General features: G+C 39.3%; 1 protein-coding gene across 8 annotated transcripts in view; it reads left to right on the top strand.

Annotated features, from left to right (window-relative positions):
• KCNQ1 (potassium voltage-gated channel subfamily Q member 1) overlaps nucleotides 1-21,306 on the top strand; it is a 404,259-nt gene that overhangs the window by 57,668 nt on the left and 325,285 nt on the right. The window contains exon 1 of one of the 8 annotated variants that reach the window (XM_071808989.1): nucleotides 557-575. The exons of the other annotated variants lie outside the window; for them this stretch is intronic. The gene's annotated coding sequence lies outside the window, so the exon portion shown is untranslated. Of the gene's footprint in view, nucleotides 1-556; nucleotides 576-21,306 lie in introns of those variants that run through there. 8 annotated transcript variants of the gene reach the window in all.

The following is a 21,306-nucleotide window of genomic DNA, read 5'->3' as shown; positions in this document are numbered from 1 at the left end:
CACCATCTTTGCGTAATTTCTTGCATTAAGTGATTGCTGCATGAAAATTATTGTGGAAGCATATTTTGATTGTTGAAGGGAAAGGAAGGTGGAAAGCGAAGTATCTTCTAATTAAAAAACTTTTTGAAGGCACACAGTGTCTTTAGGAATAATTAGAAAAAAATGATTTCTGTTCTGAAATGCATAGCATGATATGGTCAGCTACTTGAAAAAAAACCTGTCTTGACCTGCGGTCCACAGGCAGAGAAGCTGTTTGAGGGAAGGGAGTTGTGTGGGGCAAAAAAAGACTTTGTAATTGTACTGGTGTTTAGGTTTTTGAATAACTGATGGAAGGAGAAGGCTCTAAACTTCTGAGTGCTAATGCTCCACTGAGTGGAGCAGAGAAACAACTCCATGGAATGCACACATAAAAATTATAAGTATATAAAATTTTGGCAAGATTTTCTGGAGGTAAGCCTTTTCTCTTCCTATCGTCCTTCCAGTATAACTTTTCGAGTCCTCTGATGTCTGCTTTCCTCCAGGAAAAGAATTATTCTACTTTTAGAAGTTGCACATGAGTGATCTTAGGAAAACCAGTAAGTGCAGTGTTCACATTTCCATATATCTGTCAAATGGTTGGTTGGGCAATTCTGGCATGCTGCCTTGCCCTGGCTTTTCACGTGCCAGGCAAAAAACGTGCAAGGCTGTGTAGATAGGCCCGTTTTAAAACTTTCTTTGCAGCTGAATCACAGCTAGAGTTGAGATTCAGTTGCAGTGAACTAATTAGGCTGAAGTCCAAATGCCTGACCGCTGGATGTATTACAAACAACAGTGCCAACATATGCTGTAGGGAACTATGCACAGGCACAGAACTTTGCTGACTTTAAACTTGGCAGTACCTCATTAATTTTGTGTGTTAATAGATTGTTTAATGTGCATTAGTGGCTGAACAAAAAAGCTGTGAACACTTGCTCGTTCAGTTCCAGATGGAAAATAGGGTCTTGTTGGGGGCAAGGTGTTTTCTGCCTGACACCAAGAGGTCCAACACAAGTTTCAAATGTGTTGGAAAGTTACCAGTTGCAAATAAGCCTGATGGATAGACTGACTTACAGAAGAAGAATGTGTAAATTAGTGAGTTTTTAGGTAAGGTACTAGCTCTCCTCATACGGTCATGCTTCATCTGGCATAATCGCCGGTGAGAACCATTATAATACCAGCAGTAATAATGGGAGAGTACATATATTACAAGCTTCTACTATGGTAGTAGCTACTGTATTTTACCTCCTACCAGAAAGATATATATGTGTGTGTGTTTTGTTGTTCTTTTTTTTAAATAAGAGGAGGAGTGTTCAATGCTTTATGAATCGAACTTAATATTAATTTTATGTATGGTTTTAGACAGTAATTTTTTTGTTTGTTTGTTAAATAAGAAATTCTAAAGCTGCTCTAAATCAATTAGTTTTTGTTGGCCAACAGCTTGTGCACACCTGGAGGATGAGAGGTGCTTGATATGAGCTTTTGCCTTGTCTGGCATGATCAGTTTTTGAGGACACATGAGTTTTTGTCTTTGTCGTTTTCCCATGAATGGTACAGAACAGGAAAGTAACAGCTGTGTTCAAGTTGCTGTAAGAATTTGCACATAGTGCAAAGCGGGGCCTGGGTTAATGTGTGAGTATAGTGTCAGTACTTTTTTTCTGTTTTAACAACAAAACTAAAACAAGCAGAAAACAATGACAATAAACCTCACAAACCCCAAATGTCTTAAATGACAGTTAAGACCTTTAACACCCATACTTTACAACAGAAAACTTAGAATCCAGAAAAAATGACATTAAAAAATGAGCAGGCATTGAGGAAGCCAATGACTTCTTAAAGCTTAGGACAACCACTATGACAAAACCAAGTTTTTACTCTGAACTGCCTTAACATTTTCCCAAAACTGGATTAATCCTTTCGGAATTTAAGAGAAGCATGTGTCTGTGTGTGGGACTTTATACAAGGAATACAAAAAGCACTAAAGCCGCAGCCTTTGGAATTTTATCCTTTTGAAAGCTATAGACTACCAAAAATAGGAAATTATACTGCATATCATTAGGTTGCCTTTAGGTATTCCTAGCATTGTGCCTAGAGTGGGTCTTTCTAGTTTTTCTCATGTGTTGTTCACAATCAATTTGATATTTCAATATTTTAAGAAGAATGTTAACCAAAGCCAAAATAAACCTAGGACAAGGTTTCTGCATCTTTTGAAGTTTCTTCTGCTTCTGCAAATATTGATCCTGATCTTTGAATTTCATATTTAAGTTTTCAGTAGGAACATTAATCTCATATGTGTTTTGCCAATGCAAATGGACTTAGGATATGTCAATTGACAATAAAATTTTGTCATATTTGTAATAGAAAACTGAAAGGTTTTACTCCTAAGTAAATATTTTGTTCTAAATATTGGCTAGTGCTTATTTCAAATGAGACATGTATCATTCTTAGTGAACTAAGATCTTGAAATAGTAGAAAATCTTTCTTTGTTTATCCTAACAGGTTGTGCTCTTGTTTACCATCTATTAGCTTTACTCTGACATATCATGAATAAACCAGAGCATACCTTTTCTCTTGCAATAATAGAAAGTTTAATAAAATCACAGAATCATTTCAGTTGGAAGAAACCCTTGGGTTCATCAAGTCCAATCGTAACCTAACTCTCGCACTAAACCATGTCCCTAAGAACCTTGTCTAAACACCTTTTAAACACCTCCAGGGATGGTGACTCCACCACTTCCCTGGGCAGTCTGTTCCAATGCCTGACAAACCTTTCCAGGAAGAATTTTTTCCTAATAGCCAATCTAAACATCCCCTGGTGCAACTTGAGGCCATTTTCTCTTGTCCTATCACTTGTTACCTGGGAGAAGAGACCAACACCCTCCATGATACAGCCTCCTTTCAGGTAGTTGTAGACAGCGATAAGATCTCCCCTCAGCCTCCTTTCCTGCAGGCTGAACAGCCCCAGTTCCCTCAACTGCTCCTCATCAGACTTGTGCTTCAGACCCCTCACCAGCTTTGTCAACCTCCTCTGTGCTCTCTAGTATTTCAATGTCCTTCTTATGATGAGGGGCCCAAAACTGAGCAAAGTATTCAACATTTATTCAAGTAATAACTGTTCTGATTCTGCAAGTAATGATCATCATGTGTTTAACTTAACTATGTAAGTAGATATTTGCTTTTCAGTGGGAGCACCTAGTAAAAATAAAAGGTAAGGACCAAGTAGTAAAGACAAAAATTTATGTATATATCTCCAAAATTAGGCCAATTAAAATTACTTGCCAGACATTGTTCACAGGATACATAGAACGCAGTTAAAATTATTTTATTTAAAATAAGGTTTTTTTTCTGGTGCTAATTCTGCATGATCTTTTTACTTTGTCCATATGGCTGTTGTCTCTTGCCTGCAGTAAATATGTTAAATTATGTAATACATATACACAGATTTTTCACCATCTCACCTGTAGTTTTTTGTTGTAGATATCTAAAAATAAGTGATTTTCCTCTGTCCTTCCCTACTTGTATGTGTTCTACACTGGGCAAGAACACAGATTTGTCCCCTCTGTTTAGAGCAGAGTGGTCACACTTGCAATTCACTGCTCGCTGTCAGGCAGCGCTCTTGACTGGGAATAGAGGGTTGTGCTGGCTTGGACGTGTATAACTCCACTGTTCAGAAGTCACTCGTTTCCTCTGCAAATGTAGACCCTGAATGAAGTCTTCGGGATACGTTAAACTTTTTTTTTTACTTTCAACAATATTTTTTCATTGGAATGTTAATATCATCTAATTTTATATGAATTGGATATGGAAGAAAATTGAGTCACAGTTTGAGAACAGAATAGAAATCATCCACCAGGTTACTTCCCTGGCTTCTCTTCAAAGACACCAGGTTTAATAGCAGAGGCATTGCACTAGTGGCAACGATTATAGAGCCCTTGCTCATCCCTTAGTACAACAAAGGCTGCAGTCTTTATAGTGAATGTGTCTTCCTTCTGCTCAGTAAGGAATTTTAATACCTTCAAAGTATCTGTTCCTGCAGCAGCTATCCCCTTGCCAGCAAAACTGTGTTGTCTGAAAATGGGCTGGAATTGGTTGGGCTACTCTTTTTCGTAATAACCTTTGAGGGTACCACAGTCCAGCTGAGAGCTGAAGTAAAGGTGCCCCATCTCTTGTAAGGATGTTGACAAGTAGAGCAAAGGAGAATGGATGCAGGAAACAGCTGCTGCTGCTAATCTCATGCTTACAGCCTTCAAATGTTTCTGCATAATTATCTGTGCAAGGCAATGGAGATGGGGGACAGAGACAAGAAGAAAGATCTTCCATCCTGTGGCCTCAAAAGAAGAGAACACCCTGTGCTGATTGTGCTAAGAATCAGCAGTGTATGTGTTCTGTAGAATGAAGACTATCTGTCCTTTACAAACTTCAGCAAATACTTAATATTTTTTTTCCTAATATTTGTCCTAAGTAGATCTAGTTGAGGTTATTTGATTTGTTTTTCACTCCTGTCTCAGAAGACACTGAAATGCAGTCAAACGTGACAATGAGCAAATAAATAAATGTGCATGGCTTTATCCATAGTGTGAGTAAACTTTGTATGATTGTATGCTGTTATCTTATCTGTGGCCCAGAAAGTATTGATAATGGATTAGCTCAGCACTTCACACAGAATAAACCTGCTCACTTGATGTTTTCTGTGTCAAGAGGTCATCCAGCTTCCTAGCACTAAACAGTCTGAGCTCCCTGTTTCGACAGTATGTAAAGTACAGCAGGCACAGACATCTGTCCTACGCGGCCATGGTAGTTGTGTGCCTTTGTAGTTCTATTCATTTGAGACGCCTCTTTGTAGCATTTATTTACTATTATGTTGTGATCTTATTTGGACAACTATATATTTAAACTGTAAAAAATGAGAACAATTATTCAAGAATGAGGGAGAAAACAAGGCTTTCAGATACTGCAGGTTTTGCAGTAAATGTGAGACTGTAGCTGTACTTTAATGCTAGGCCTTCTTGGGCATGTGAATTGCTTGTTGCACTCTGGTTGTAAAACACTGAGGTTATCTCTTGATGACTTCTGTGACAGGTTTTTTTTTGTGTGTGTGTGGCTTTAATATGGAACATATATTCATCAAATCTTAGTAAAGTGAAATTGAGAAATTCATCATACTGAAAAAGTGTTGTACTATGAAAAGAGCATAATGTCTAGAAATTTTCAGTAGGTAGTACCTGCAAGAGTAAAGGGACAGTAGCGTATATATTTTATATAAAATACTGTCGATAACATTCAAGCAGGTTTTGATAGCATATGCTGAAGTAGACTCCTTTTTTGGAGGAAACTTTTGTATCAATTGCCTTTCTCTTCAAACAGACAGCATTCATTTCAGGAAAAATGCATGTGGTTTGTGTTTGTTGTTATTGAAATACGTATGCAAAGTGGATGTGATTCTTCTCTTGAGGGATTCTGCTAGAAACTAGCAAGTAATCAAATATTTCTAAGCACTTAGAGGAAATCAGTTTCTTAGTTTATGTATCATATGTTAGGGGTCAACGTGGATTGGTCAAAATACAATAATCTGTCAATTTAATTTCAGACTGTGATGGAGTAAAAAGGTTTGTGGCTAGAGGAAAACCAAATATTGCCATATATATAATTTATCAGATTCTTGATACTTTCCTTGTTTGCTTATTAACATGGTTTGTTGAAGAAATTGGTGCTCTGTGGATAGGAAATGGAAATTGCGAGTACTCTATTTCAGCAAAGGCGTAGGCCAACTGAAAAAAAGAGACATGTCTGAGGGAGAATAAGAGCTGTCCAAGGACTACAAAACATGATATTGTGATTTGAAGAACAATAACTTAGCATAAACAACAGTGGGAGAGTGGAAGGTGGATGACTTGAAGTCTTAAAAAAAAAAAAGAAAGACTGCCTTATATAGGAGGGAAGAGATCTTCATATTCAGATGGATTAGATAAAAGTAATGATTTTAGCAGCATACTCTGAACTTCTCTTTTTGCATGGGAGGGATAATGGAGCAATGATCTGCATTGCCTCGAAAGGGTGTAGAATCTCTTCCCTACAAGGCTTTAAGTGCAAGCCAGGTCAATATTTGTCAGGGTTCACCTAGGTGTTGTTGATTTTGCTGTGGGACAGCTGTCCAGGATTCTGCACTCACACTGCAAAATTAATACCCCATTTTCCTGAAAATAAGACAGGGTCTTGTATTAATTTCTACTCAAAAACTTATTACTTTTTTACATGTATAGCTACCTGGGCACTATTTAAATTGACTTTTTAAATGAACTGTAACTAGGACTTATTTTTGGAGTAGGACTTATATTTTGAGCATCCTCAAAATCCTGAATAATCATGTCAGGGCTTATTTTTGGAGTAGGTCTTATTTTTGGGGAAACAGGATATGTGCAGATCCTGACAGCTGGGCAATTTTTTACTGTTGCAGCACTTGAATTCTCCTGCATTTGGTGTGTGTGTGTTTGAGGTGGAGGGCTGGTGGCCTTTCTTTCCCCAGCCTTTCTGTTTCTTTCCCTGAAGCACCTTTGCTCCTTTCATGTTATAATAGTTCAATCCAAAACATGCTGTGAGTTTTTTGAGAACAGGTTTGTAAAATATGCCTTCTTTGCTGTTGATGGCATCTCTGCAGGTAATCTTCTGACCTTTGTACTACCTGTGATGGCCAGATTCCTTTGACTCTGGTGGCTTTGGGGGCATGGATACACAAAGGATGTGTGCTGTTTAAGTGCTTTCTCTGTTTATCCTTCCAATGTGATTACAGCAAGATGGAGTACAATTTTAAGACTTCTCAATGCCTTGCTGCTGTGATAACTGCTCCTTTCCTATCTGGGTAGTTCTGTCTTCCTGTTGAAACTGGCAAAGATTTTTCGGATGAAATGTTACATATTGTAGATTGTTAGTTGAATCCAACATATCTGAATTTACAGGCTGATTTAACAGTGAGTGGCTGATGGAGATCTAGCAGTTTGCAGTGGATAGGTGGCTCTTCTCAAATAGCATGCTTTGAGTACATCATGAGAAGTGGATCTATATCTTGGTCTCACTATAGGAAGTTTAGAGAGCATCTTAATTGTTAGAGCTCTCCTCCAGCTGGTAGCACACATGAAGTTGGGTCTACATTGTTCACTACTGTTTTCTACTCTGTTTCTTTTTCCATCTCAAAAGTAGTTTCCTAGCTTTTTGAGAAAGGGCTAGTTTATTATCCTTGATAGCAGATTTCACATGCCTGGATCTTGGACAGAGTTACCAGAAATAATTTGCTTAATTTCTGTCATTCTCCAGAGTGCTTCTGTCTCTTGTGGTGGCTGTTGTTGTTGTGCTTACTCCCACCCCTTTTCTGGTACCTGTCTTTGTAGGAGATAGACAGACTCACAGCTGAACAACTGTTGAATAGATTCTCCTGTACCTCAGGGTTGACAGGTTTTGTTGCAAGGTCTTTATAGTTTTGACATGAAAGGAGGTGTCAACCCATCTGGGACTTAACAGAGCTGAATGATCTCATCCAGAAGTGATGGGTGATAGCTGCGCCCTTGAAAATCCCTAAGAAGGGCATTCTGTGTGTCTCAGCCTTTGAGCCTTATTTTATCAGCAGGTTGTTTTATGAGCGGTACTTGTTTCCTCATGGCATGTGACCATTTTTATGAGGCTCTTTTAGGCTCTCCGTTAGTCCATGAACCATCTCTAAGGTATTAACAGTAGCAATTGTGTCCTCGAAATTCAGCTGGTTAATGGGTTTGTCAAGACAGATTGCCCAGCATCACGAGTTGTGTTGTAGTAGGTGAACAGGTGACAGAGTTGCTCTGTCTCTTGCTCAGTCACTAGGGTTAACTCGTATGGCCTTTGACTCGCTAGTGGCTGGTCCTTCTCCAGCTGAGGTGTACCCATGTGCAGGAGCTACTTTAACCAGGTACTGCCTGCTTGTCACAGAGATGTGGCGGCATGGCACTTGTATGGTGCTCCATGGCAGATAAACTCAGGCCTTCGCAATAATCCTCAAGGTCACTTGTGTGAAGCTGAAAGAGGTTAAAAAACACAGTAATCTGTCTGTGGGGTCTGAATTAAATGCAGCATGTTAAGATCTCTCATGACACTGTAGAAGTGACATACCCTTCTTTTGTCAAAATTCACCAGAATTTGACATACCGGTTACCTTAATGTCTTCTTTTTTTTTGTGACCTGTCAGATGGTGACCTGGAGCAGTGTCCTGACCTTTATCAAGTTCTGTGCTGTTGCAGCTCTGTTTAGAGCTTGTGTGGTACTTCACAGAGCGGTTCTGTGGTTATTGTTGATGTGAAGGAGTCCAAGTTTTGCCTGTGGGTAGGACTCAGTACGTGGAAATTGCCAGTTGAAAGTGTTTATCAAGAACCATTTCTAACAATAGGTAATAACATTTGTCAGCTGAAGACTTCTGAGATGCTGAAATTCCACTGTGTCCACTCTCTTTCCTACTTTTCCCATAAGAATTTGTTAACACTGAATTCTGTATTTGATAGGGAGTTGAAAGGAAAGATAAACCTTTCGTCAGATATACTTGTGTCCTGAGTAGAGGGAATACCACGTGGGCTCACTCGCAAAATATGGCAAAGTTGCAGTGTTACTCAGCTTATGATGGGGTGTCTGTATATCTACAATGGATGGATTGTACATGCAATTTATGTATTTCTAAAAGCTCTGGTTACTATTTAGTAACCCCTTTTCATTTCTGTGTAAATTTTGGGGAGAAAAAAATCCACAAATCCAAATTCTAAGTATTTTTTTAAGTAATTTTTTTGTTCTGATTTTAAAAAGCATATAAAATGTAAGAATATACTTAATAAAAGAAAATGAAGTCTGTTGCAACAGCTGAATCAAGAAATAATAATGAATTTTTGGTTTGTTTTTTCCTCGAGTAAATCTCTGTGCACTAAGCTACATGACATTGCAGATTGTGTGTTTATGTATTCACCTAGACATGTGCATGTGTGTACATAACCCTGAGTGTTACCAAACTCTTTGTAAAAATCCTTATGATTGAGATGGAGGCCATAATTCTGTCTTTTTATAAATGGGAATTTTTTACAAGAGGCATAAGATTTGACCCAAATTCTCCCCTTCTTGGTAGTAGTTCAACTGATCTTAAATATTTTAACAGTTTAGTCATGCCTGATGTTTGTTTTTATCAATTACATCTCCTCTGTTAAAAGAGATGTTTTTACAAGCTATTCATGTTTCGATTGCCACCTGTTTAGAGAGAGAAAAAGAAAAAAACAACAACAATAGAGCTTCATTTAAAGTAGCTTACTTAATGATCCAAAACTCAGTAATAGAGAGCGTGGTCCCACTTGAGGTGGGTGTGCTGGCTGCACCTGGCTTCAGGACAATTGCAGTTTCAGAAGGGAGGAAGAGAAGCAATCTTGCTGTGCTAGGAAAATAACAGCCATGTGTATCTTGGGTTTCCTCCGCCCCCCATAGCAAATGCAATCTGAGGATGCTTCTCTCTGATTGCGAAAATGAAGTGCTCTGTGTGTTCATTGGAATGGCAGCCGCGCTCTCCCTCGCACACCACATGTTTGTTAAGCAGACTTCATTGTCATTGTCCTTTTTGTGTGGTGCCTCTTTCTGCCTTGTCCCCACCCTTCCACCCCTCCCAAATGCTCAAGCCATGTGGTGTATAGGTGAGACTTTGTATGCTACTGAATTTTAGCCACCAGTGGCTGTAGGATACCACAGCCATGGGAAAATTGTGCAGGTTTAAGGACAGGAACTGAAGGCAGAAATTAAATCAATTAAAGTGCCCCATAGGCAGCAAATTATTAACCAGAATAAAATTTGGCTGCACCACTGAGGTTAGTACCTACCTTGTAAAATAAAGCTAGTATTACAAGGCATGTCTTTTAAAAGGTATTTAGTAATTGAGGTCTGCTTTGAATAAGCGGTTTTCCTAGGTAGTTAGGAGAGGCTATGGTGGTAAAAGTAGTTTCTTCACTTTTCCCTGTTCTTGCATTTATGTTATGATAAATGTAGGGAAGAATGAAGCGTGTTTTACAGGGTTCTTGTAGGGAAAGTGCTGCTCTTGCAGTGCAAGGAAGATAAATAGCCATGGGAAAGCTAGACAATGTACGCTTTTGTTCCCAAAGTGTAAATGTGATGACTTTATATTAATGAGCTGAAGTAAGTTTGAATACATGGAATGAAATGGAGAAAAATAGCCTAAATACTAAGATACAAGGACTGCCTGTAAATGTACTTCTTCCTTGCAACTCCTCCAAGTCAGCTTTGCTGGCTGCTTTGGGTCACTTTCTGTACAGAAGAGGAGAGGAATCTGCTGGCTCTATCAACACCCCATGGACCTGAATGAAATATGGAGAGAAAGCTACAGCCAGTAAATCTTATTATCTCTAAGAAATTTGATACTGTTCCAGATGGTTTTAAAAGCTGTAGGTGTCTCTGCTGCTCTCCTAGACCTAAATGTGGATTATAATTGAGCTGTGACGGCTAGATCAGGCTGGATAAAACTGCATTAAGGATGAAGGTAGAGGGAACATATATTCAAACCCTGCACTTGTTCCAGCTGGCAGGGTGCGAGTTGGTTCTGGCCCAAAAGTCAGATAGCTGCAACAGTGTAGGGTTGCACCTGCGCTAGCAAAGCCTTAGAGAGGCAGAGTTTACTAGCATAGGCAGGCACTAACAATTCTGGCTGGTACTGGGACCAAAGCTGGCACTGAGCTTGGCAGTGGTAGTGACTGCACCTAACTGGGTGGATGTTACTATAGCATAATCTAGCGCAGGGATCTTCACACCTCCTGTATCTTTACAGCATCTGGTACTGTGGGAGTATTCATGGCTCTAAGGTAAAGTGACAACATAAATAGGTAGAAATCTGTACTTTTGAGTTTACCCTGCCCTGATGTGACTCCCGTACCTTAGAGCACTTTGCTTTCAGTACTGTGGGATATGTGTTAAGGCAGTGGCATCAGGGACTGGCCAACAACTGTATCACAGATAAGATTTGGTCTTTCTTCTTCCCTGACCCACAAGTTGAAGTTGTAGGTTGTTTGTTCTAGCTGTATTGAGTAACACTATCTGGCTGCTCTCTCCCCTGGCATCCAAGTCTAAAGCTGTTATCAGCACTGCTGTGGCTCTGCGAAATCACGGCGGTGTTTGATTTAGGGGGAAATTGGCAGCTCTCTGACAAGTGCTGGAATGTCCCAGTCTGTCCTTGGGGTGCTGTTGGCATCTTTCACAGCAATAAACCCCCAGTCAACAGTCCTGATCATGGGCAAACACCAGCCAAGTGCACAAAAGCGCTTATCTCCTGTTAGGCCATGCGTTTATAAAAAGCAAAGTCATAAAATCCTTCAGTGGCTGGCAATTGCAGAGCTTACTGTTAGACTTGAAAAGAAGTCCTGAAGAACACAGGCTTCTTATCAATCTTAATTGCTGGGCAGTAGAGAGTTGCGGTTTGTTTAACGTCAGCTGATGTTGGCAACTCTGTTTCACACTGTGTGTTACAGAGATGTTTCTGTCAAGCAAAATTCTGCTGAATGTAGAATGAAATTCATTGGAAATACTTTTTCCTGAAAAACTCAGTTTGAACAATTGAATTCAACAGGTGAATAAATGCAAAGATTGACTAGAGATGTGCAGTGCAATGTTAAGATGTTGAATTTTAGTTGTTTTTTTGAACTGTAGATGCTGCTATGTTGTAATTTCTTTGCGTTGCTGCTGAAACCAAGTTCTGTATTACCTAATATTTTTACATTGTATTTTTAAGCATTGCATTAATGCTCATGCATTTACGTAAAAATAGAAACTTCAAAGTTAATGTTAACTGAATGGTCTATATTAATGCCACACACTTGCAGCCCAAATTCATGCCACGTTTATGGAACTGGGCCAGAGATGAAATCACTTTGAACAGTTACATCAACATACATAGATGGTTTTGCCTGTGAGAGATGTCTTTACACTTTTTTGAAGTCGGCTTGCTGGGTTTGAGGAGACATCAGATTCTACAGGGGACCTACCAGTGGATCAGTAGAAACTGGTAGATGTTCAGGTTTTTGAAATGCCAAAAAAAGCATTTTAGATGCCATTAAAAGTGCATCTGTGCTAATTTTAGACAAATAGTAATAAGAAACCCTTTTAGATTTCAGTTTGAAAATTTCTCTGGAACTGCAACTTTCAAACAAGAAGCTGATACGAAAAAACTTTATGGCAGCTGCCAAGAAGCAGATTGTCAACAGTTAATTCATCAGGAGTAGCTGCAATGGAAGCCACTTCTCTGATCTCAGTTCTACCCCTGAAATAGCATCTGTGCCCCAGAGTAATCAGTGTGGTATGTAGGTGGGATTTTCACACATGGCTGGGGAAGATATGTTGGAATGTCTCTCACTGACTTGAAATGAGCGCTGCGTTCTCTCATTCTCTGTAGCAGTTTTGAAAGTCTTTAAATGAGACATGACCAGAAAGAACCAATTCTAGGAGTGTGAATGTGGCTGCTTACATTTAATGCTACTTTTTTTTTTTTTGAGAAGGTCAAGAAAACCGGTTGTCTTAATGGGCAATTTCTTTGCAACTGTCTGTTGCAAAGAGATTTGTAGATGAATTGGGAAAGATGAAGAAAGTAACATGTAGAACAGTCCTATTGGCACCTAAAGGAGATAATAACACGGGCATCTTTATTTTGATGCCACACGTGTACATGTAGAGAATAGGTGCCATTACCTCTCCTAAAAATGTGTATATGCCTGTTAATGTGGTGCATTTTAAGTAGCATACAAACATAATTTCATAATTTCTTTATTTCCTTTCTTTGTATGTATATCTGTTTTCATTTGAAAGTCTTCTTTCAGCTGTTATTTTTTGGTGGGGTTTTTTTGTGTTTTTTTGTGGGTTTTTTTGTGTACATGTCTCAACTTATTTGGACTCTTGGGAGAGCAGTTGTGTATTAGATTAGAAAAAGCAGCAATGAGAAGCTAGAGCAGTTGTTTACTTACTGTGTTAAACTGTCCGTGCTTAAAGTGGAAGGAAACTGCTTTTCCTTGTGACTGCCAGTTGCCAGGATTTGAGTGGTGGTGGTGTTTTTTTTTTTCTTCTGCATGAGGAATTTCATAGTTGGAACCGCCTGGACTTATTAAATGCTGAACTATTGCTGTCTCTTTAGTTAGCTCATGGAGAGGGACACTGCTACTGGAATAACAGGGCAAAGCTATTGCTGTCTGGCTACCTGTGTGTGATTAAACAGAAGCAGGAGGTGGAATCCAGTCAGTTTTCAAGTGGTCACCAGTTGAGGTCTCTGCTTAAATAGATAGGAGGTGTGTAGTTTTTCAGTTCTGATCTTGATTTTTCTTTTGCTATTTCCTTGTATTTGTTAGCTTTTATTTTTCTGACATGAAATAGCAAATGTTTACCTTTCGAGCAAAATCTAAGTGTTCACAATTCTAGGCAGGGAATGGATTTGCATTTTTGTTTGGAGCAAGCAGTTCCTGTTACTCATGAAACGGGAGTGGCTTTTTAATAAAGATGCCGGATCTTTGCTATGTAATTACCATAAAATAACCAGTACAGCAATTCTGTAGTGTCAGCAGCTTGGCAACCAAATGCTTTCTGAACTGCTTGTAAGCTCTGGTGTTGATCTAGACTCTGAAGAGGAAACTTTAATGCTTGATACAGGCACTGTTTCTAGATTGGAAAATCTCTCCCTAACCCAGTATGTAATACAAATGCACCTACATACCCAATCTTGTTATCAAGGAGACTTGCTGGGAGTTCAAGGCATATGAGCTCTGCAGAAGGTATGGTACATGTAGCTGTGAATACGTGGGTGTATATTCTGAAGATTAATTGGCTGAATGTAGGCACATTTTGAAAGGCACCAGGTCCTTACCTTCTCAGGTCTGTGCTGCTATTAAAAGTTCTGTAATCTGTTTTGAACACAGTTGATCTTTTAAATAACTTTACTATCAGGTTCCCATCTTTTTTTTTTTTTATTTCTTTCTTTTTTTGTGTGTGTGCAGTGTTTTGCACCAAAGCACACTGCTTTATGATAGAAGTTGCTAGGTGCTAGGGCAAGACAAACAATAAATAACAGGAATCATGCTGGAGTCTCCTGATGAAGTGTAGCATGGGACAGTGCGTGCTCATTTTTTGCTGGCCTCAAGCACAACTGTCTTCTCTAAGGCTGGGACACAACCTGTTGAAAACAGTGCAGTGCATACAATGAAAGGTGCTGTAAGCAACTAGAGGACATTAGTGGCAGGTGTTAATGAAAGGGACCATGTCTGGAAGCAGCCTAGGGAGCTGAGGCCTTCATCCTGGGAAATGGGGGCCCTGCAGCTCAGCCAGCAGGATGTGGGTTCCAGGCTACTGAACAACTTGGTTTCTGAGTTCTGCCAGGGAGTTGTGCATGACAATGTGGTTTGCCTTTTTTAAAATTTTTTTCTTTTGTGGTAACTTGTATCTCAGTTTTAGTTCTCCCCTATGAAGCTCATGCTGATTTCAGTGTGATACAATATTTTGGGAAAAAAAAAAAGTAATCAAAAGCCACTGTACAAGTGTTCATCCAGAGGGCACTCAAACATACCTTGTCCTCTGATGGGATGCACTCTCATTTGTTTTCTGTCTTCTTGACCTGTGGTTCTTCCATGTGGGCCTGCCAAAGGCATATTTACTCTATGATGGTATGACGCATATCTTAGCAAAAACAAGAGGAAACAGAAAGCTGAGGAGAAATGCAGAGTGAAGAAGGTGCAGAGGTTTGTTTAATACCAGCTAAAGCAGAGAAGTTAAACAGGTAAGTTTTCAGTGTGGTGGCCAAGTTAACCCAACAGGAAGGTTATTAAGTCTGGAGATCCTTGTTTGAAGAGCATTTAAAGCTCTCTCAGACATTGTTGGCCACATAACTGCAGTAACACACGTGGGGGGTACTTGTTCATCCCTGTTCCTTTACCACCCTGATGTGTGTTTCCACAGCATAGAAAGTCTATTCTGGTGTGTTGCTAGAGGTTGAGGCAAGGGTGTAAAGGCTTGGAAAGTCTCCTTTGTGTTTGCTTAGTGGAGCTACCACACCTGAAGACTGCTGTCTGCATTCTTTTATAATCCTCTAGCACTTGAGCCATTTAAAAGCTGTGATTTCAGGTGTGTGACAAAGGCTTTTGTGAATCCACTGTTACTGTGGTTTTCAGGCAGCTGGCAGGAACCATCTCTCTGGTAAGTCTAAAGCTTCAGTTAATAAGAGGCGCCAAAAATCAAACTAACCCCTCCTCCAACAAGAATGTTCTGCCAGGGTTAAACTTAAGGAAGCTCAGAACCCATCATTAATTTTTGCTTATATGTTCTCTCAGATCTCTTTAAAACATCCGTGTCCCTGTAGTACAGCAACTGTTTATTTACATGGTGGTGATTTGGTATTGTGTATGTAGTGCAGCAGGGTGTCTGTATCGTGTATTTAGAAGCCAGCATGAGTAGGCATATGACTAACTTCTTGCTGGCTGCCACAGAGTTTCCTTAACTCAACTTGAGTTTAGTGCTGTAAATTGCTATGCTACTGACAAGTAGATTTGCATATGCATGCAACTTTCAGTTAATTGCAGTGAAATTCTTAATAAGGTTGATCATCATAATCTTCCGTTCTTTTCCATTACAGATATTTGGAAGCATCCTAAGCTAAAATATACTTTGCTGTCTGCATCACTGCACCTTAAAATCCACAGACATCTTTATTCCAAATTCTTAACCTACTTGACTGGGAACTGTAATTCTCATTCGTGGATCATTGCAGTGCTATATTGCAGTTGCAGAGCCGCAGCCTAAAACATCTGTTGGTGTATGAACCTCTTAACCACTGGTAGCACTATCATAATTTCCTCCAGTGTGTAAACAGTGTTTGAGTCCCTGTGTGAACCCATCCTTTGCTTTGTTTGAAAGAAAGAGCCCAGAAACAGAAGAAAACAATGTGCTTCCTTTTGGGTGAAACTGAAAATGATTTTGGAACTCAGTATGTATGTGTTGTACTGTTAACTCAATTTTCCAAATATTTTATTTGGGAACATGTCAGCTGAGGCAGAGATCAGATCCAGAAATCTGTTGTTCTCAAGGCTGTATCCTTTGTGATGCCCCATGCAAACAGGGACCAGGGAACCATGCTGGCCAGTGTTTCAGTTTCTGGTCTGCTTTTGGATCAGCAAAGCTTCAAGTGGCACTAACAAATCAACTTTTGGTAATTTCATTTGCTACAGGAATCTATACTTCTGTATCTGGAGTATAAATAATACACTGTGTGTAATGGACAGATTTTTTTTTTTTTTTAAATTTATTTATTAATGAGCTGTGGGTGCCATTTTGGTTGCTGCTTAGAAGAATCTTGTTCTGCTGGCAATTAAAGGGATCTGCACACTTAGGAGCTTGAAAATAAAACCCATCCTGAGTGATTTAAAATGAAACAAACCTAAAATACTGAAGAAACTAACCAAACCAACAACAAGCCAACCCCTTACAAATCTCACCTTTGTATTCACTGCTGAGTGTTAGAGCCGATACAGGAAAGTACCTATATGTTAGAGTTATGAATGAGTTCTCTAGTGCATATACTTAGTATTTAGAATATTCTGTTATTACCACATATTGATTTTTCTTGCCAGGCTGCCTGGGGACTCAAGTCATTAATGTTGATTTAAAGTGTGACAGTTAAGATGTTGAAAGTTACCTGTCATTGCTTCATCTTCAGGCTTAATTGATTTTTCCCATTTGTTTGGGGTGATTGGAAATAGTTATGTTTAAATATAGTTTCAAGGTCTACAATTGCTGAGGTGACACAGTTGGAGGGAGGAAGAACATTTATGTTGAAGTAATCCAGGCTGAATAGCTGCGGTTATGGACTCTTCAGGTACTTAGAACTAGAACACCCTATTGAGTCTTCTGTAAACAAGACAGTTGCTGGTGGTGAAAACTGACTCAAAATGTTGGAAAGCATTTTTTGTTTTATTTCTCTAAAGCAATGTAAAACCAGGGCCAGCTAACTAAATTATGTTTGGCTTACATTTTGTGCTCCATTTTCAGTGTCAATTTTTCTTCTGGGGGAGAAGGGAGAGCAAGTAGAAATGCCAGCAGGCTGTGTCTGGTGGTCAGATCTCCAAGAACAATATGCTCAGTTCAAACAATCATGAACTTTTCCCTATATTAATTAAACAAGCAACATTTGTAAAAGGAGGATTGAAAAAAATACTAAGAACTCAAAACTTCCCGAACTGTTTCATAAGATGACTGAAATGATAACAGAAGTATATCTTAAGACTCCTCAAACCAGACAAATGAGAAATTAATTAGTGCTTAATGATTAATTGAAGCCCTAATTTGGAATGAGAAACTTTTTTTCTTCATCACTGTCAATTTAACCTGAAAATAAATGCATGCTAATTATTGGAAATTCGAAGGAAAATTGTTCAAAAGCATGAACAAAGTGAAAATCATCCTTAGGTAAGTTGTATGCACTGGTGTTCCTGTCTTTGATTGTATCTTTCAGCTAATGAACAAACAAGGAAACAAAAAAAAAACCTCAAGAAAGTCTAAAAACTAAAGAAAGACTTTTTTCTAGTTGTGTTTTGTTTGGTTTTTTTATTAATAATTTGGAACATTTTTGAGGGGAGTTCACAGATAATCAGTTCCTTGTAGCTTCTTGAAAGAAATGGGATGTCAAATGTATTCTTCCCAAAGCTACCTTATTGTTAAAGTCCCTCGTTATGCCTTTCACCCTCTGATGCCTTGAAGAGGACTTGATGATGTGTAGAAGTCCCACCAGTCCACGCCAAATGTTGTGGTGTTGCTTTTCAATCCCCTACCTGCCTCTTTTTTTGCAGTTGTGTTTCTTTTCTTAGTGTCCCGAGTTCTTCAGAGGAGGGAATCTTTCTGTTCTGGGTGCGGTTGTTGGATGTCTAGTTCAGTGGAGTCCCTGTGCCTTCCTTATTGTCTTCTGTAGTTGCAAGTAATTTATCATAGTTAATAAGCGTATTTTCAAATGAAAGTAACAATGAGATGGTGTGTTGGAAAAGCAGCTACATGAGAAACTGATAAACTTTCCTTCAAAAAGATACATTCTTCTGGTTGTTTTGACATATCTGTTGTTCAGGATAAGCTGTTCATAGCACCTTTTGTTTAACAAGTGTGATGCAGAAATGATAACGAAGAGTAGCCTGAATTATACATCTTGAGCTGTTTTAAACAAAATATTCCAGGAATGAGGGAAAAATGTAGTGTGTGCAGATAACAGTCACACTTTGAAAGTTTCAGATGTCCTTTTTCTGTTTTTTTTTGCTGTGGTGGCTTCTAGGGGCATTGATTGTTTGCAGCTTTGTAGTACAGAGGAAAATCAGGCAAAAGGTGTCTAAGAACACTTCGAACTAGCTGCCATTTCTGGCAAAGCAAACCGTATTAATAAGCTTGGCACTTGTCTTTGTATGGGTGTATTTTATTGTTTCTACATGTGCATTTGATTACCCAGAAGACCTTTAGTTTCCTGACCTCTCAAGGTGGAAAACCGCAACAGTTATAACCATCAGTGCAATGAGACATGCAAACAGTGACCTTGAATGTGTTGGACTTGGTTCCTTGCCTTATTTGGGAACTGCTGGTAAAAAGCCATTCAGATAAAACACAAGTTTGAAAGCACCACCTTAATAACAGCAGCATAGTGGTCTAGGGGAAACAATGTCCAAGCTGCACTTCAAGTATTTATGGTTAATGAGTTAATTAACGTTGCAAATCTTTTGCAGAAAAACAAAGGACACTTGCGTCAAGTGTTCCCATGTTGTGTATTTAAATGGTGTTAGGAAGAACTCTTGTGTGTGAACAATAGCACATGATGATAGGACAGGTTGTTCATCTGGTGTGTGCTCATCTGAACTGGGTGGTTATTGAGTGCCATCAGTGTACCAAGGAGGAATAAATACGTGTGGCTATTAGGCAAATGGACGTGCTCTTGCATTACACTGCTCTGTGGAGCTTGGAGGGTTTTTTTCCTTTTGCCCCCTGTAAGCGTGTTTGCCACTTGTATCTGCAAGTCTCAGAGCCCTGAACACAGATGCCAGTGTTCAGTGCAGTAATCCATGGTTGCTGTAATCTTCAGTCTGTGGCTGTGTGCAGTGTCTGTGCAGCTGATCAATTGTGTAAGAGAGGAACTCACTTTGAACTCATGAATTTGGTTGAGCGTTTGGTTGTCCATTGCGCCTGGAATCAAAAGAGCAATTAAGTTACTTTGAGAGACTGAATAAACAGCAAGTGAAAGAGACAAAACTAAATGAATTATTTTTGATTGCCCGAAAGTTCCATTAGTTCCCCAGATATACTGGATATTGTTTCCAGAGACAGAACATGAACATTTGAGGGCACCACCTAGGACTAGATCTGCATATTTTTTTTAACCTGACTTGAAGACTTCGTAACTCTAAAAAATGCTATTAGAGCGCTAATTAAAATTCAGACCACACTGCAAACCTCCAAAATTATTACCAACCGTTTTCCCCTAGAGTCAAGACAGCGACAGGATTTAGATCCCACAGCTTTTTGGAAAATGCCCAAATCTCTTGGGTAGGATTTGGTCACAGTGTAAGGTGACCTCAAAGCATGTCAGAGGCCATCCTTGGAAGCTTCCAGTTTCAGACCTTTTGGTAACTTCTGCTGCTAAAGGAGCGTGTGTTTGAATATTTGTGACCTGACACTATCCAGTCTGATCTTCTCTGGAAGAATAACTGGTAGTTAGGAAATTCTTGATGCAGTTTGGTGTTTTTTTTTTTTTTTAACCCTTGCATGCTACCTTGCAAGTCTGTCCTGTTTACCCTCAAGGCACTTTGTAAGGCCTGCTGATTGAAACACATTAAGTTGACTCTATTTTCTTTGGTCTGAAGTGAGGTTTAATTTTTAAGCATACTTTTTTTTTTACCCTTTTATTTTTTTTACTCTTAAACTTAAGTGTAGCAGCTGTTGTGATGGTTTGCCATCAACAAATGATGCTTTTCTTAAGAAAAATATTGAGCCATTTCCTACAAAATGAATGCGTGTTTTATCTTCTCTGGTCTCTGTGAGGGCTGACAAATACTGTTTCACACAGGCAGGACAGGGGAGTGACTCTCACTTCCTGCTATATTTGTGTTGGTCTTGTGGACAAAGAAAAAAGCACCGATGGCTTTATTCTTACAATAAATCTAATGGACTCATTCATGCAGAGATTTTTCTGCTAGTGGAAACAAAGTTCACTTTTCCAACTCTCAAAACCTGTGGAAAAAGAATGTTAGGATTTTTGTGAAACTCCCAATAGCATCATAAGTCTTGCGCCATGAATCCTCTGTGTCTTTTAACCTAAAAAAGGTTAGAAGTTACAAAATGCCAGCAAACTTATTCCAGGCAGACAGTATTCCTGATAGTGTGATGACTGGTAAGTTACTCATATAATAGTATTCCTCCAAATCTCTGATTTGAAGGGAGTAGCTGTTGCATCTTTCTCCCTGATTTTTTGGGTTTGTAGAGTTCCATTGTTCACTATATCACCCCAGAGATATGAAAGAACAGGAGTTCTCATTTTTGAAAGTAAGTATGTTAAGTGGGACTGGCTGGAGAAGGATGAGGAAGGGGCTGTCTGTCTTAGCATGGAAAATTTTTACCTCTCACTTAAATATTCCTCTGAACTATATCAAACCAGAGAAGGATGTTCAAGTCTATTCTGGGTCAAAGCCCAGGAAACTTGTGAATCTTTTTTGCTGGATTCCTTTAGAAAGTATGCTGTGAACTTTATATCCTGAAGAGTCAATTTCCAGATGGTTTCAGGCAGATGAATCTTGTGATGCAAGGGATTTCCTTTTTCCTGATTGCTCCATTGTTGGCTTCTTGCCCTTGTGTCTGTGGCTCGATGGATGTAGCTTTCGCGGATGAACTTCCAGTATTAGCTACAGCAAGACACAGAAATAGTGGTGTAGGCTGTGACTTTTTCAGCTCTAGCTGTTGCATCTCTGCTGTATGCTTTTTTGGCTGTTTTGAAGATGGGTGCAACACAACCCATCTCTGGTTGTCAGGGGACTCTACCCCACCTATATTGCCCTCAAAGCGATGAATCACAGTGAATTATTTGCACCCTCATACACAACATGTCTGGTCCCGTGGCCCTGTATAGGAAGAGTTCTCTCAAGTCATCCCTAGCTCAATCCTGATTTCTTCCTTGTAGTTTATGTTCTCCTTGAACCGTGCATCTAAGCAGAGAGGTCAGGGAGACCTTGCTGGTGGAGTCTGAGACGCAGAGGG

This window comes from Patagioenas fasciata, chromosome 5 (assembly GCF_037038585.1).
Source record: "Patagioenas fasciata isolate bPatFas1 chromosome 5, bPatFas1.hap1, whole genome shotgun sequence".
Lineage (NCBI taxonomy): Eukaryota > Metazoa > Chordata > Aves > Columbiformes > Columbidae > Patagioenas > Patagioenas fasciata.
This window is presented reverse-complemented; position numbering and strand designations above follow the sequence as displayed.